Consider the following 14,599-nt stretch of genomic DNA (forward strand, 5'->3'; position numbering starts at 1 on the left):
TCACTAGACAATGGCAATGCATAATAAGGAGCCTGGGGCCTAGAAACGGTCGGAGCACCGCAGGTGGCTGGAAGTGCTGAAAGAATAGGGCGACCCACATAGCCCCTACCCTGACAAGCAGCAGCTGGGGGACGAGTACCACTATATGTGCCAGAATCTCGAGACCTCTTGGCCACCCTCTCCTCTCTCTCCATAATCAACATACCCTATAATCTCCTGGCGATCCCCACCACCTGCTGGTATGCGATATCAATCTCCAACTCTAGGCCATGCTAAATCTGATATTGGGGTTGAGCCCCTCAATAAATCGACAAACTCACTCCCAAACTGTAGCAACCAAGGATGGTGCATGCCTGTCCAAATCACTGATTCGGACCGCACACTCCGACACGGTCATAGAACCTTAGCGTAACTGCTCAAACTCTGTGTGCCATGTATCTCTGAGACTCTAGGGAACATACTCCTTCTAGAACATTTCTAAGAATTGAGTCCAAGTGAGTGAAGCTGCTTCGGCCGGACTACCCAACTCATATGCTCGTCACCACTGATAGGTCGTTCCTCTAAGATGGAACGTAGTGAAAGAAACCCAACTAGACTCCAAAACACCCATAGTACAGAGGATACGATGGAACTCCTCAAGAAAACCCTGGGCATCCTCTGGCGCCAAGACACTGAAAGTAGGAGGGAGTTACTTCTTGTACCTCTCGAGCCTAAACTGCTCCCCCTCAGAAACGGTTGCCCTAACCTCGGGCTGAACTGGAACTACCGGCTGCATTGGTATGACCACAGGAACCTGGGCGACCTGGACCTGCTGCTCTGGGGTATGGGCGGCGGGAGTCTGTGCTCCTCCCCCGGCCTAAGATGTGGTAGGAGAAAGTGGTATTAATCCTGCATGAGCGAAGGTGCTGAACATGCTCAGAAAACTGGGCGAGAGTCTCCTGGAGGGCTGGTGCAGTAACAAACGTCTCGGGTGTGTGTCCTCCAACTGAACTGGAGCTACTAATGGCTCCTCTGCATCAGCTCGTGCGATTGCTCTGACTGTACCACGTGGACGTCCTCGGCCTCTACCCTGGCCCCAGACTCTCGTGGTTCTAGCAGGGGGCGCGAGGTGTTTGGTCATTTGATCCAGTGGTACGTGTCGTCACCATCTGTGGGAGAATAGAAAGCCAAAAATTTAGAATCTGAAGTCAAAATGTCGCACGATAAGGAATCAAAGAAGTGAAGCTTTTTCTAACAGTTTCAAAGCCTCCCGAAGATAAGTACAGACGTCTCTGTACCGATCCGTCAGACTCTACTAAGCCTACTTGTGACTCATAACACCAATGAATCTAGTGCTCTGATACTAACTTGTCACGACCCTAATTTCCTTCCGTAGGATATCATGATGGCACCTAGTCTCTAAGACTAGGTAAGCCTAATAATTTGCGAAATAACCGAATATAAACTGAACTCAACCCTCAACACATGAAATATAAATAAAAACTGCGATTCAAATAATTACAAGTCGCAAAACTCGATAGAAATAAGTCACAAGCTCTAAAGAGAAAATATTAAGTGTCTCTACACATAATAGTCTAGTAAAATAAAGAAGCAACATATTAAGGATAGAGGGGGACTCTGAGGTCAGCGGACGTTGGCAGATATACCTTAAAGTCTCCACGTACGACCCAACTCACTGCTATCTGGTCTGGTAGGAAGAACATGGATCTGCACAAATAATGTGTAGGCTAGGGATTTGGAGAGTTAAATTTGGGGATTTGAGTGGCGATTCGGTATCGTATTTTGGTAAATTTGGTATGGTTGGATTCGATATCGAATGGGTATTCATATTTTGTGACGTCTACCCGATTCCGAGACGCGGGCCCGGGTCAACATTTTGGAGCAATTTTTTAATTCTTTGCTAAGTCGTAGATTTATTATTTAAATTAGTTTCTTGTAGTTGTATTTATAGTATGTAATTGCTTTTGGCTAGATTTGGGTCGTTCGGAGTCAGAAAGTCGAGGGAAAGACATTCTTATCGACTAATTAAGCGAGATTTAAGGTAAGTGACTTGTCTAACCTTGTGTGGGAGAAACTCCCCTTAGGTTTTGGTACTATTATGATATTTACAATACGTGAAGGCCGTGTACGCGAGGTGACGAGTGCGTACTCGGATTAAATGTTGAAGAATCCGGTTCTTGATGAGTAGTTTTCTTTTAATTCCTTAACTGAATTACTCTAGCATGTGTAGTCATCATGTTTAGCCTAATATAGCATGCCTACATGTCTTAACTCTTACTTGCAATTTGTGCAACATGCTTAGTTGAATTACCTGCTTCCTTGATCTTGTATTCAGTCTTTAACTATATGAGTCCTTGCTGTAAACTCGTCGTTCCATATGTTATGTGTAGTGTATTTTCTTTTAGGACTACGAGGCGGTACCTCGGGAGTGCCCCTATTGCATATTTACTTTTGGGACTATGAGGCGGTACCTCGAGAGCTCCCCATGTTGTGCATTTATATTTGGGACTACGAGACGGTATCTCGGGAGCACCCTTGTTGTTTACCTCTATTCGTTGTGTTGTTACTTTTCTGTAACTTCTCATTGTTTAAATTCCCGTCTTTTTAATATATTGTTACATCTCCTGTCTTGTTTCCTTTTTATTCCAGTAGGGGCCTGACCTGACCTCGTCACAACTCTACCGAGATTAGGCTCCGTAGGTGCGGTTACACCATCAGAGCCTAGTCTTCAGCAATCTCTCAACGTTAACCATCTGAAATCAACCCGAGACCCCCAGGACCTCAACCAAGCATACCAACAAGTCCTAAAACACCATACAAACTTAGTCTAGCCTTTAAATCATATCAAACAATGCTAAAAATACAAATTGCACTTCGATTGAAGCCTAATAAACTTTAGAACTTTAAATGTCTACATTCGACGCTGAAACCTATCAAATCAAGTCTGATTTACCTCAAATTTTGCACACAAGTCATAATTGACATTACGGACCTACTCTAACTTCCGAAATCAAAATCCGACCCCGATATCAAAAAGTCCACTCCCGGTCAAACTTTCCAAAAATCATCCAATTTTCCAACTTTAGCCAATTGGCGCTAAAATGACCTACGGACCTCCAATTCAACATTCGAACCCGCTCCTAAGTCCAAAATCACCCTGCGAAGCTATTGGAACTGTCGAAACTCTATTCCGGAGTCATCTTCACACAAATCAACCTACAATCAATTCCTACTACTTAAACTTCCATTTTAAGGACTATGTGTCTCATTTTATTCCGAAGCCAAAAACAAATTCTCCTGGTAAGTCACAAAATCCAAAAATGAAATAGAAGGAATAATAAATAGGGGCTCGGGGCAAATACTCTCAAAACGATCGGCCGGGTCGCTACAAACGGCCGTGCATCCAATCAAGATATTTCAAAAATCTAGAGATCTTATAATTGGTTCTCATTTTAGATTGAATCTGAAATATAATGTTTAAATTCCTTCATTTTTAGTCGATCATGTAAGAATATCTTGAATAATATTATTTTCTTTTTACTGTAAAATCGAATTTCGCTATTTTAATTTTGCTAGTCCTTGGGAACAGTGTAGCAACAGATAATTCAAAATCAGAATAGGTCCAGTCGAGGGGACAAATCAATGGAAAATGCTATTTGCTTCGTAAGAATAAGAATTCACTTCTATGAAATGGAAGAGTTTCACGGAAATTGTCTTGATTGTTGGATATCATTGAGAAAGAAATAGAAAGAAGTGTTATCGAACGATTTCCTGCAATTCTTCCCGGTATGCAATGAGTAAAGAATCAAGCTACAAGTCTCGATCGATACGAAACGATTTGATGAATCACTGTTAGGTGTTCCAAAAATAGTATGGAATGAGTAAAGAATCAAGCTACAAGTCTCGATCTATACGAAACAATTTGATGAATCACTTTTAGGTGTTCCAAAATATTTTTGCAGTATTTGTATGTAGGTTCTGCTTTAGTTAAGGAGGACGGCGTTATAAACTATTTTACTAACAATTTGTAGCTATTTTCACCCAAGTGATGAGACTCTCTTTTAATTTAATTAAGCAGGAATAACCGCGCTAAATACCTGCTTAATTATAAAAGAACCTCATTCACTTGACTTCTTTAATCCTGGAACAGTCAGCAATAAATTGTATACTCCATGTACACATGGGGATGTCTTTTTCATAGTAATATAATAATTAATGAGGTGTTCACATTCAATATTTTCAAGGCATGCGTGGAAAAGTATATTCAATTCAAAGTCATAGATCTCAATCCAACTCCATTGGAGCAAAAAAAATGCAACACATGCTATTACTTTTTTTTAAGCGACCATTTTCAGAATTTTTAAAATTTACGTACTCTATTATAATATTTTAATTATTATCGAGAAGCTATGTCCTAATTTCCACATGGGAAATTCTTGTAATGGCTAGGAGGACCATCCTGACAACGGTGTCAGTCCATGGGTCATGAGAAAACTTAAAGAGCGAGAGAAAAAAAAAAAAAAAAGGATACTACATTGGATATATAAACTAAATATAATCATCTATTCACCCAAATCAGAGGTCCGTAAATTACAAGTTTGTCTGGATAATCCAGTTAAATCTTTCACGAGTGTCAAATGGACGAATTTTCCTGAATTTAAGCGGGTTAAAACGGATTAAATTAACAAATCAATAAGTTATGTATCCGTTCTATTAGACGTTTGTTCTAATTTTCTTATTATATTTAGTTTTTCTATCTTTCGAATGAAAGACAACATATTTACCATAATTAATTTTACAATTTACGTAAAGAAAAATATAATTCTTTCATATTTGGCAAGTTTTTTTCTTGGAGGAAAAGATTTTTAACATCTATAAATTGATAATCCTTCCTTCTCATTTAATAGCATCCACAATGTAGTCCATAAGGGGTATTAGAGTCTTATTTATTTGAAGAAATTTTAGACAAGTATTAGTCTGTCGCTTGTGTGTGCCTCTTAGTGGTTTTTTTCTCGATATTTTGTACTCTCTTTTATATAGTGTATTGCTTATCTCCGCCTGTGGATGTAGGTCAATTGGCCGAACAACATTAAATATTTGTGTCTCTTTTGCTATATTTTTCTTTTGTTATTTAATTTATCGTCGTTCAAGGTCTGTTTTGTTAGCTTCAGCATAAAACCTGGTTATTTTTATTTTAAAACACTTAAAGGTTAATTGAACATATGTATGAATCAAAACAGACAAAACAATAGATCGTAAGTTATAACTTCAAATTTGAGTGGATCATTTTTTTATGGGCTAACTTTGACACCTTAAATCTTAATCTCTCGTGATCTTCAGTTGAAAATCTAAATATGAATCATTTTTGTGTCGGTGACATTAATTTGCGAGAGATCTTGCTTTTCACTCATATCCCAAGTTATGGAATCTCGTGAAATGCATCGAAGTATGACCATATTGGCATATGTAAACTGACTCATATAAAAGTTTAAGCAATTAAACATGAAATATTGATGTTATTTAATTTAAATTGGCAACATGAAACATGAGTCAGCTATTTTAACTGACTCATAATGTTAAATTAAACATTATGTTTTAATTTCCTCAAATAATTAGCCAATCATTCGATCAATTTGTTGAGTTTTACGACCCAAAAACCCGCCTCATGCATCAAGATGACACCTAATTTCTAAGACTAGATTAGTCGATTACTTGAAAATGAAAAAGATTATAGTATAATACATTACTTTATATAATATATATAAAATTAAGTTACAATCTCCCGAGAAGGGTAAATAAGTTTATAATGTAATATAGATAGGTCAAAATTCCTTTAAGCTGTTTTCACATCAATTAAGCAAAACAATAAATACAAGGTATAGTTTATTAAATTATTCCTATATAATGAAAGTAGTTAGATTTTTTTTTTTAAATACCATGCATTCTTATTAATATTAAGGGTATAATCTAAAACAATTAACAAGTTTAATTTTGAATTCCTAAAGTGATAGTAATTTTTTCTAAGACAATTTTTTTAATTTTGAGCTAAAACGAAAGTAGTTAAGATGTCAACAAAGTCTTATGGTGGTCTTTACGGCGTCCCGCTTTTTTTTTTCTTAGGTTAACTAATTAATCTTGTCTGCACTATTTTTCTTCCCTTTCCGTTATACTTTTTCAGTGACGTATGCAGTGGTGGTTTTCTTTTCTCCTTCTTCTAATAGCAGTTATAGTAAGAAATTTTATTTAAAGCATTCATGAGCAATTGTTGGGACAAATTTGATAAAGAAAACAAGTAGCCATCTTATCGTACTTTTAACAAATGAAGAAAGTTAACACTAAAAAAGGAAAAATTGGCGTCTTCATGTTAGATGGAGATGGTGATGAAATTGTGGGGACTGGGAAGTATGCCCATCGATTAAAATTTTATTTTTTTGTTTTCAGGAACTAGCAAGATTGGTCCCAGAGTAAATTCAATGAAGAAAAGAAAATTTAAAAAGAAAAAAATGGCCATTTAAGTTGGGAAAGGCCGATTGATGCACAATTGCACATTCGTCTAGTATTTTTGTACTCATTCTTTATTGGAATTCTCCAACAATCAATATAGTGATATGAATTATTAAACAAGTTTTTAAATTCAGAAAAGCTATTGGTACACCCATAATCTTGTTCTTTATCAAACTATTTGCAGGTGAATTAACACTATCAACCTGCAACACTTTAATAATTTAATTTGTTACCTCAACCAACCGAAATTAGAATAGAGAATGCTTTCTGACATTTGATAGCTCATATTGTCACCATAAGAATACAAACTTGTTTATCAAATAAAACCTTTCCTTTATATACGTGCAAAGATTATATTCCAGTGATTTTAAATAAATAATCCGAAGGTTTTGGAAATGAACGTGATCTCGTCATACATGATGTACGATATTAATATAGTTGTTTACTCACTTTTCAAGAAGGAAATATAATATTCATTACATATAATAGATTATCAACTCACATTATTTATTTCTCTTCAAATTTTACCGGAAAAATCGGATAACGTTAGATTTGTGTATGGTTCTAAAAATATGCGATACAATTCGATGTAAATCGCGTAGAGAAATGGAAATATGTGTATTGTTGACTGTGAGGATGAAAATAATAAGCGAAAAGAATAAATAAGTAAAACAAGCACAAGGGGATAACTATCAATATAAGAAGTGATCTTCTTTTTTCGGGGTCCATAGCTTACAAGGATTCCTCCTTTTATAGAAGAGGGTCATTACAAAAAATAATAAAATAAAACATATAGTGGATGGCCCATGATGACTTGTCTCTTCCTTGATTCCTGCCAAGATTCTCTCTCTTGGTGCGGTTGCAACGGCTCATGTCTGTGAGCTCGATACTAGCTCGAACTCGTTACTTGGTCGGGCCCTTCGGTCTTGGATCGAGTTCGACCTTCGAGATGGGCGTCGCACATTTCTGACCTCGAAGCAGTGCCTTGCGGATCGATTCGGTCACGGGCTCGATAGGATTATCGAGCCGCCTCCTCGAGTGACCTTCGGGCTCGAGGTTCGTTAGTACCGACCTCAGAGCTCACTCCCAAAATCTCATTCCGACTTTTTAACATTCGAACTCGATCTAACGTAGGAAGGCCGAAATCTATTTTTACCGTATACAGATAGTCCCCTCGTTTCTTGAAAAAGGATATGGTGAGAAACGATATGATTTCCCAACAGCTCTGTCACGACCCCAAATTTCCTCCGTAGGATGTCGTGATGGCACCTAGTCTCTAAGACTAGGTAAGCCTATCAATGCGGAATAATAATAAATATCTGAAATAAATAAACTACAATTCAAACAATTTCAACTCCCAAAACCCAGTAGAAATAAGTCACAAGCTTCTAAGAATTTATTCTCAATGTCTCTATATGTCAAGATCTAAATAAAATATAAGGAAGCAACATAAAATGATAGAAGGGGACTCCGGAGTCTGCGGACGCTGGCAGATATACCTCGAAGTCTCCATGCGCAGGTAATTCACTGACGTCTAGGCTGGTAAAATGTACCTGGATCTGCACAAAAAGATGTGCAGAAGCGTAGTATGAGTACACCACAGCAGTACCCAGTAAGTGCCAAGTCTAACCTCGGTAGAGTAGTGACGAGGTCAGGTGAGGCCCTACTGGAATATAATAATGGCATGGTAAAATGTTTATCAATGTAGTAAAATAAAATAACATTGGAAATGAATCAAATAGTATGTCACATTTAATGACATCAAATAATTACAAATAATATCTCGTGGAATCAAAACAGAATTTCCTTCAACTTTCTGAAAATCACAACAATTAATCGAAAGCAACTATGGCCATAAATCAATATCAACAAGGGCACTCACGAGGTACCGCCTCGTAGTCCCAAATCATAAATAAATTCACAATATCTCATTTTCTTATATCACCGCGGGAGCCTTCATAATTTATTTAAAGAAAATATTTTTTTCCGAAATAGCACCCCGCGTTTTAGCCACCCTTATCACACCGCATGACTTCTAGTAGTTCCCCTACTAGCCACGCGTATCAAGCCACCCTTATCTCACCGCATGCATTTCAACACCCAGACCTTATACCACCGCATGCGTATCAATATCACAATATATCACAATTTGCACCTCAAGTGCTCAAATAATTTAACTTGCCAAAATAATTCAAAAACAATATTTTTCCACAATAAAGAGCTCACGGCTCATGCCAAAATAAATCATCAATAATAGTTTTCCACAATAAAGAGCTCACGGATCCCTCACAATGAGTCTAAAAATATTCAGGAATAAATAATTTAGGAAAATAATATTTCAAAATCTTTACTACGTTGCTTCAATATCAAGTTTAAAAATGTCAAATACTTCATATTAATAATATTTAATTTAAAGAAAATCAACCTTCAAATAATGCACAGAATAAAAGAAACCAAGTTTCAACTAAACAGGTAAAACAATTAGTAAGAAAAGATCAAACAAATTTGAAGTATATATCTCAGATCAATGATGAAGAATATAACAAGATAAAATAATTTAATAAATGCGCAACAGTGATCTACACAATTTAAAAATATAATCTTTCGCAATTTAGCCCGTGTACACACTCGTCACCTCGTGCACACGACTTTCAACATATTTCAATAATCACATCAATACCAATCGTAGGGGAAATTTCCCCACACAAGGTTAGACAAGTCACTTACCTCGATTTGCTCCAATTTAACCAAGTATTATGCTTTTTCCTCGATTTTTCGACTCCGATCGACTCGTATCTAGTCATAATTAATTCGATACGGTCAACATAAATTATAGTAATCACTTTCATAAGAAAATATTACATTTTCATTAAAATTCGAAATTAGCTCAAAATTTGCTCATGGGCCCGACATCTCGGAATCCGGCGAAACTTATAAAATCCGACAACCCATTCAATTACGAGTCCACCCATACCAATTTTACCAAAATCCAATAACAACTCGACCTCCAAATCTTAAATTTTCGTTTTTGGAAGATTTTGCAAAAATCTTGATTTCTTCCATTTAAATCCGAAATAAATGATGAATATAACCATGGATTTATGAAATATAATCACATTTGGATATAGGACACTTACCCAAGTTGAAGTCTTGAAGAAATCCTCAAAATCGCCCAAGAACCGTGCTCCAAAACTCCAAAACGAAATGAAGGAAATGACCATTTTTGGTCCTTAAGTTTCTGCCCCAAAAACACTATCCCGGTCGCTAAAAGTCCAATCCCGTCACTAAAAGTGTCACATCTGGTCGCTAAAGGTGCACACCAGGACTATTTATACCAACAGTTTTATTTCACTAAAAATGCTCTAACTCCATCATACGAACTCGGAATTCGACGATTCTTGTTCCTATTAGTCACAAATAAAACTACGAACCCATTCGTTCAATCGAAACTCAATTTGGAGCTCATTTGCTCAATGTGATACCAATTTTGCTCGTTAAACAATTAACTCATATTTCGCGCTTAAAACTCAATCGCGACTTGATGAAATTAGACCAAACTTTTCAGATCACTCCTATAATTCATTATCAAAATGTCAAAAGTCTCGAAATCGAATTTCGATCTCTAGAACTAAAAATGAACTTTTGGATCATTACATGCTTATGTTGAAAACATCAAACTCTTCCTCGACAGCCTGTAGTGTATCAATCATAACTTCTTGTACTCAACTCCAACTTCCAAACGGTTTAAAGTTCTGCAAACTAGATACAAAGTACTACAACTTTCATGTTTTTCTCATCTCCCAACTTCTTATAGATTGCGAGATATAAGCTCCCAAAGTCAGCCCTGTGCAGCAGAATGATAAATGGTTTATCATTCTGGAAACTAGAATCAAAGGGCTACAACTTTTATGTTTCGAAAATGTTCAGATTCCTTATAGATTTCGAGATATAAGCTTCCAAAGTCAGCTCTGCGATTGCACCGGTTGCTGTCCAAAAATAGCTTCTGCAGCAGAAATATTCCAGTAGTTCCTTTTTGTCCGAAATCCATTCCGTTAACCTTCCGAAATCCACCCGAGGCCCTCGGGACCTTAACCAAATATACCAACATGTCCCAAAATACAATATGAACTTAGTTGAGGCTTCAAACCATGCCAAACAATGCCAAAATTACGAATCGCGCATCGAATCGAATTATGAGTTTTCAAATCTTCCAACTTCTATATTTTGCGCCGAAACATATCAAATCAATTCCGATTGACCTCAAATTTTTTACACAAGTCATAAATGACATAATGGATTTATGAAAATTTTCAGAATCGGATTTCGACCCCGATATCAAAAAGTCAACCCCTCGGTTAAACTTCTCAAAAATTCAACTTTCGGCATTTCAAGCCTAATTCCACTACGGACTTCCAAATAAAATTTCGATCACGCTCCTAAGTCCAAAATCACCATACGGAGCTGTTGGAATCATCAAAATTCTATTCCGGGGTCATTTGCACATAATTCGACATCCGGTCACTATTTAAACTTAAACTTTAAATTTTTCATCAAAATTTCATATCTCGGGCTAGGGACCTCGGAATTTGATTCCGGGCATACACCTAAGTCCCAAATCACGATACAGACCTACCAAAATTTTCAAAACACTGATCTAAGTTTGTTTGCTCAAACTGTTGACCAAAGTCAACTCAGTTGAGTTTTAAAGCTCTAATTCACATTTTAATTCATTTTTCACCTGAAAACTTTCCGAAATATTTTTACGGACTGCACACTCAAGTGGTAAATAGTTCTTAGATCACATAATTAATCATTAAATTTAAAGATGACATTTTGGGTCATCACAAGCTCGATCAGATATACACTAATATTTTTATCGATCCCGACCATGACGTATGTAATGCTCGATCATCTTATGCGTCTTTATAGTCCCCGACTTTATCGAGGATACCCGAATTTTTTCTTCCCTTGTGGGAATTGCCAGTTACCTTCGGTGCTTGGTGACCGGAGAAGATCAATCAGTGATGAATACGGTAGGGCCCGCCTGTCTTTTCAACGAGGCCCAACATGCTTTGAATCGGGTAACTTCTGATGGCGTTTTCGCTGCTTCTTTTACACAGAGTTGTAGGTAATTCTAATGTTTCTCCTTTTGTTTGCAGGCTTCGATGTTACATCACGAGGCTTTTCTCCGAATTAGGGAGGAGCATGAGGAGATGGCTGAACAAGTATTCTGAATATTCCATGATAGTGAAGATGAAAAAGAGATAACTACTAACGATCTGATTCTGTAGGTTCGGCAGAGGATCGAGCAGGTCCGACGGTTTAATTCACAGGTAGATGTGCTGCTGGCCGAGGCAGAAGAATTTAAAAGGTGTATGGATAACCTTGCCTCGAAAAAAGGAAGCCATCGAAGCTCAGTTGGAGCTGTCCGATGCCCAATTTTGATCTGCGAAAGAAAATGCTTTGGGGTTGATCGAAAAGATGAAAGAGCTTCAGCATCGGTTGGATTTGGCCACTTTAGATAAAGCAGATTTTGCCAAAGAACTCGAAGTGGCCAGATCTGAAGTGGTCGAGGCCAACAGATGAGCCGATGCCAAAGTGGCTCAGTTCAGGATCGATGTCGAAGTTAATCAAGCCAAATCAGTGGGCATGGTCGAACATGCAAAGTGGCAGGCTTGGAGAGAGGCTCTCGAAGGGGTCAAAGCTCAGGGCTTCGATATTGGGGCCGAGATTGAAGTCGCCAGGGGGGAGGAGAACAGAGCTCGGAGGTTGGCCTTTCCTGAGGAGGACTCTGATGACTCGGGGGAGTCTGAAGACGAGGACGATGCCGAGAATACGGCCTCCGATGAAGATTAGGTCATTTAGGGCCTTAGGTCGATCGCTGCGTTCTTGTGATACCGCTTACGGTTTTTGTATAAAGAACTTCCTTTCGGAAGAGTAGCCGCCTCTGTACAAAAAAATTGTAAATACAAATCTTTCTTCTTTTTAAAGAGAAATGGCCTTTCAAACTAAATAGATAGTTTGAATTTAATTCTCTGTTGCCTTCGGGCCTCGTGGGTAGTCCCCTTTGCTTTATCGGGCTCGAGCGTCCTTCAGCTTAAATAGTCAAGTGTTTGTTTTAATTCGAAGAAATGAGTAGTTTTGCTCGAAATAATGTAGCCCATAGGCGTAATAGTCGAGCGAGTGATTGCTCGAACTCGAAATAAAGGTAGCCCGTAGGCTTAGCAGTCGAGTGAATAATTCAAACTCGATGCAGTGTAGCCCGTAGGCATAATAGTCAAGTAGCCCGTAGGCTTAATGGTCGAGTGAGTGATTGCTCGAACTCGAAATAAAGGTAGACCGTAGGCTTGGCAGTCGAGCGAATGATTCAAACTCGATGCAATGTAGCCCGTAGGCTTAATGGTCGAGTGACTGATTGCTCGAACTCGAAATAAAGGTAGCATGTAGGCTTGGCAGTCGAGCGAATGATTTGAACTCGATGCAATGTAGTCCGTAGGCGTAATAGTCAAAGTAGCCCGTAGGCTTAATGGTCGAGTGAGTGATTGCTTGAACTCGAAATAAAGATAGCCCGTAGGCTTGGCAGTCGAGCAAATGATTCGAGCTCGATGTGATGTAGCCCGTAGGCGTAATAGTCAAAGTAGCCCGTAGGCTTAATGGTCGAGTGAGTGATTGCTCGAACTCGAAATAAATGTAGCTCGTAGGCTTGACAGTCAAGCAAATGATTTGATCTCGATGCGATGTAGCCCGTAGGCGTAATAGTCAAAGTAGCTCGTAGGCTTAATGGTCGAGTGAGTGAATGCTCGAACTCGAAATAAAGGTAGCCCGTAGGCTTGGCAGTCGAACGAATGATTCGAAATCGATGCAATGTAGCCCGTAGGCGTAATAGTCGAAGTAGCCCGTAGGCTTAATGGTCGAGTGAGTGATTGCTCGAACTCGAAATAAAGGTAGCCCGTAGGCTTGGCAGTCGAGCGAATGATTCGAACTCGATGCAATATAGCCCGTAGGCGTAATAGTCAAAGTAGCCCGTAGGCTTAATGGTCGAGCGAATGATTCGAACTCGATGCAATGTAGCCCGTAGGTGTAATAGTCGAAGTAGCCCGTAGGCTTAATGGTCAAGTGAGTGATTGCTCGAACTCGAAATAAAGGTAGCCCGTAGGCTTGGCAGTTGAGCGAATGATTCGAACTCGATGCAATGTAGCCTGTAGGCATAATAGTCAAAGTAGCCCGTAGATTTGGCAGTCGAGCGAATGATTCGAACTCGATGCAATGTAGCCCGTAGGCGTAATAGTCAAAGTAGCCCGTAGGCTTAATGGTCGAGTGAGTGATTGCTTGAACTCGAAATAAAGGTAGCCCGTAGGCTTGGCAGTCGAGCGAATGATTCAAACTCGATCATGTTTGCATAATAAATCTTGAACATAGAATATCGGTAAAGAAGAGAGCTTTCTTTGCAAGTCATTATACATGGGTTCATGTTTTGCGTCAAGGCTCGGGTCAACTATATAAGCATGGTTCGTTTTGACCATTTGGCCCTTACGACGTTTCCCGTTGAGACACTGTTTGTCATGAAATAACGAAGTAACTTCCTTTGCACCGAACTTGATAATCATCACAGATGCGTTCAATGATAAAGCCCCCTGTGTACGAGGTTGATTTTAAAGAGGCCTCAGATACTCAGCAGTAGTATCGTTTCCGCTATATGGCTGGTATCGATCTCTTATTGACTTTTTCTTTTTCGTAATGAACCTAGAAGTCAACTGGTCATCTTCGACTCTTATTTTGGATTGATATCGATTGTGCACATCGGTCCAAGTAATAGCTGGGTACTCAATCATATTTTGCTTCAGCCGCCGTGAAGCCCTCGAGCTCCGCTCATTTAGACCTTGAGTGAAAGCTTGAACAACCCAATCGTCTGTGACTGGTGGCAGATCCATTCGTTCCATTTGAAAACGAGCTACGAACTCCCTTAGAATCTCGTTATCCTTTTGTATTACCTTGAACAGGTCCGACTTTCTGGTTTCGACCTTTATGGCTCCGGCATGTGCTTTTACGAAGCAATCTGCAGGCATAGCAAAAGAATCAATGGAGTTAGATGGTA

Source organism: Nicotiana tomentosiformis, chromosome 1 (assembly GCF_000390325.3).
Source record: "Nicotiana tomentosiformis chromosome 1, ASM39032v3, whole genome shotgun sequence".
Classification (NCBI taxonomy): domain Eukaryota; kingdom Viridiplantae; phylum Streptophyta; class Magnoliopsida; order Solanales; family Solanaceae; genus Nicotiana; species Nicotiana tomentosiformis.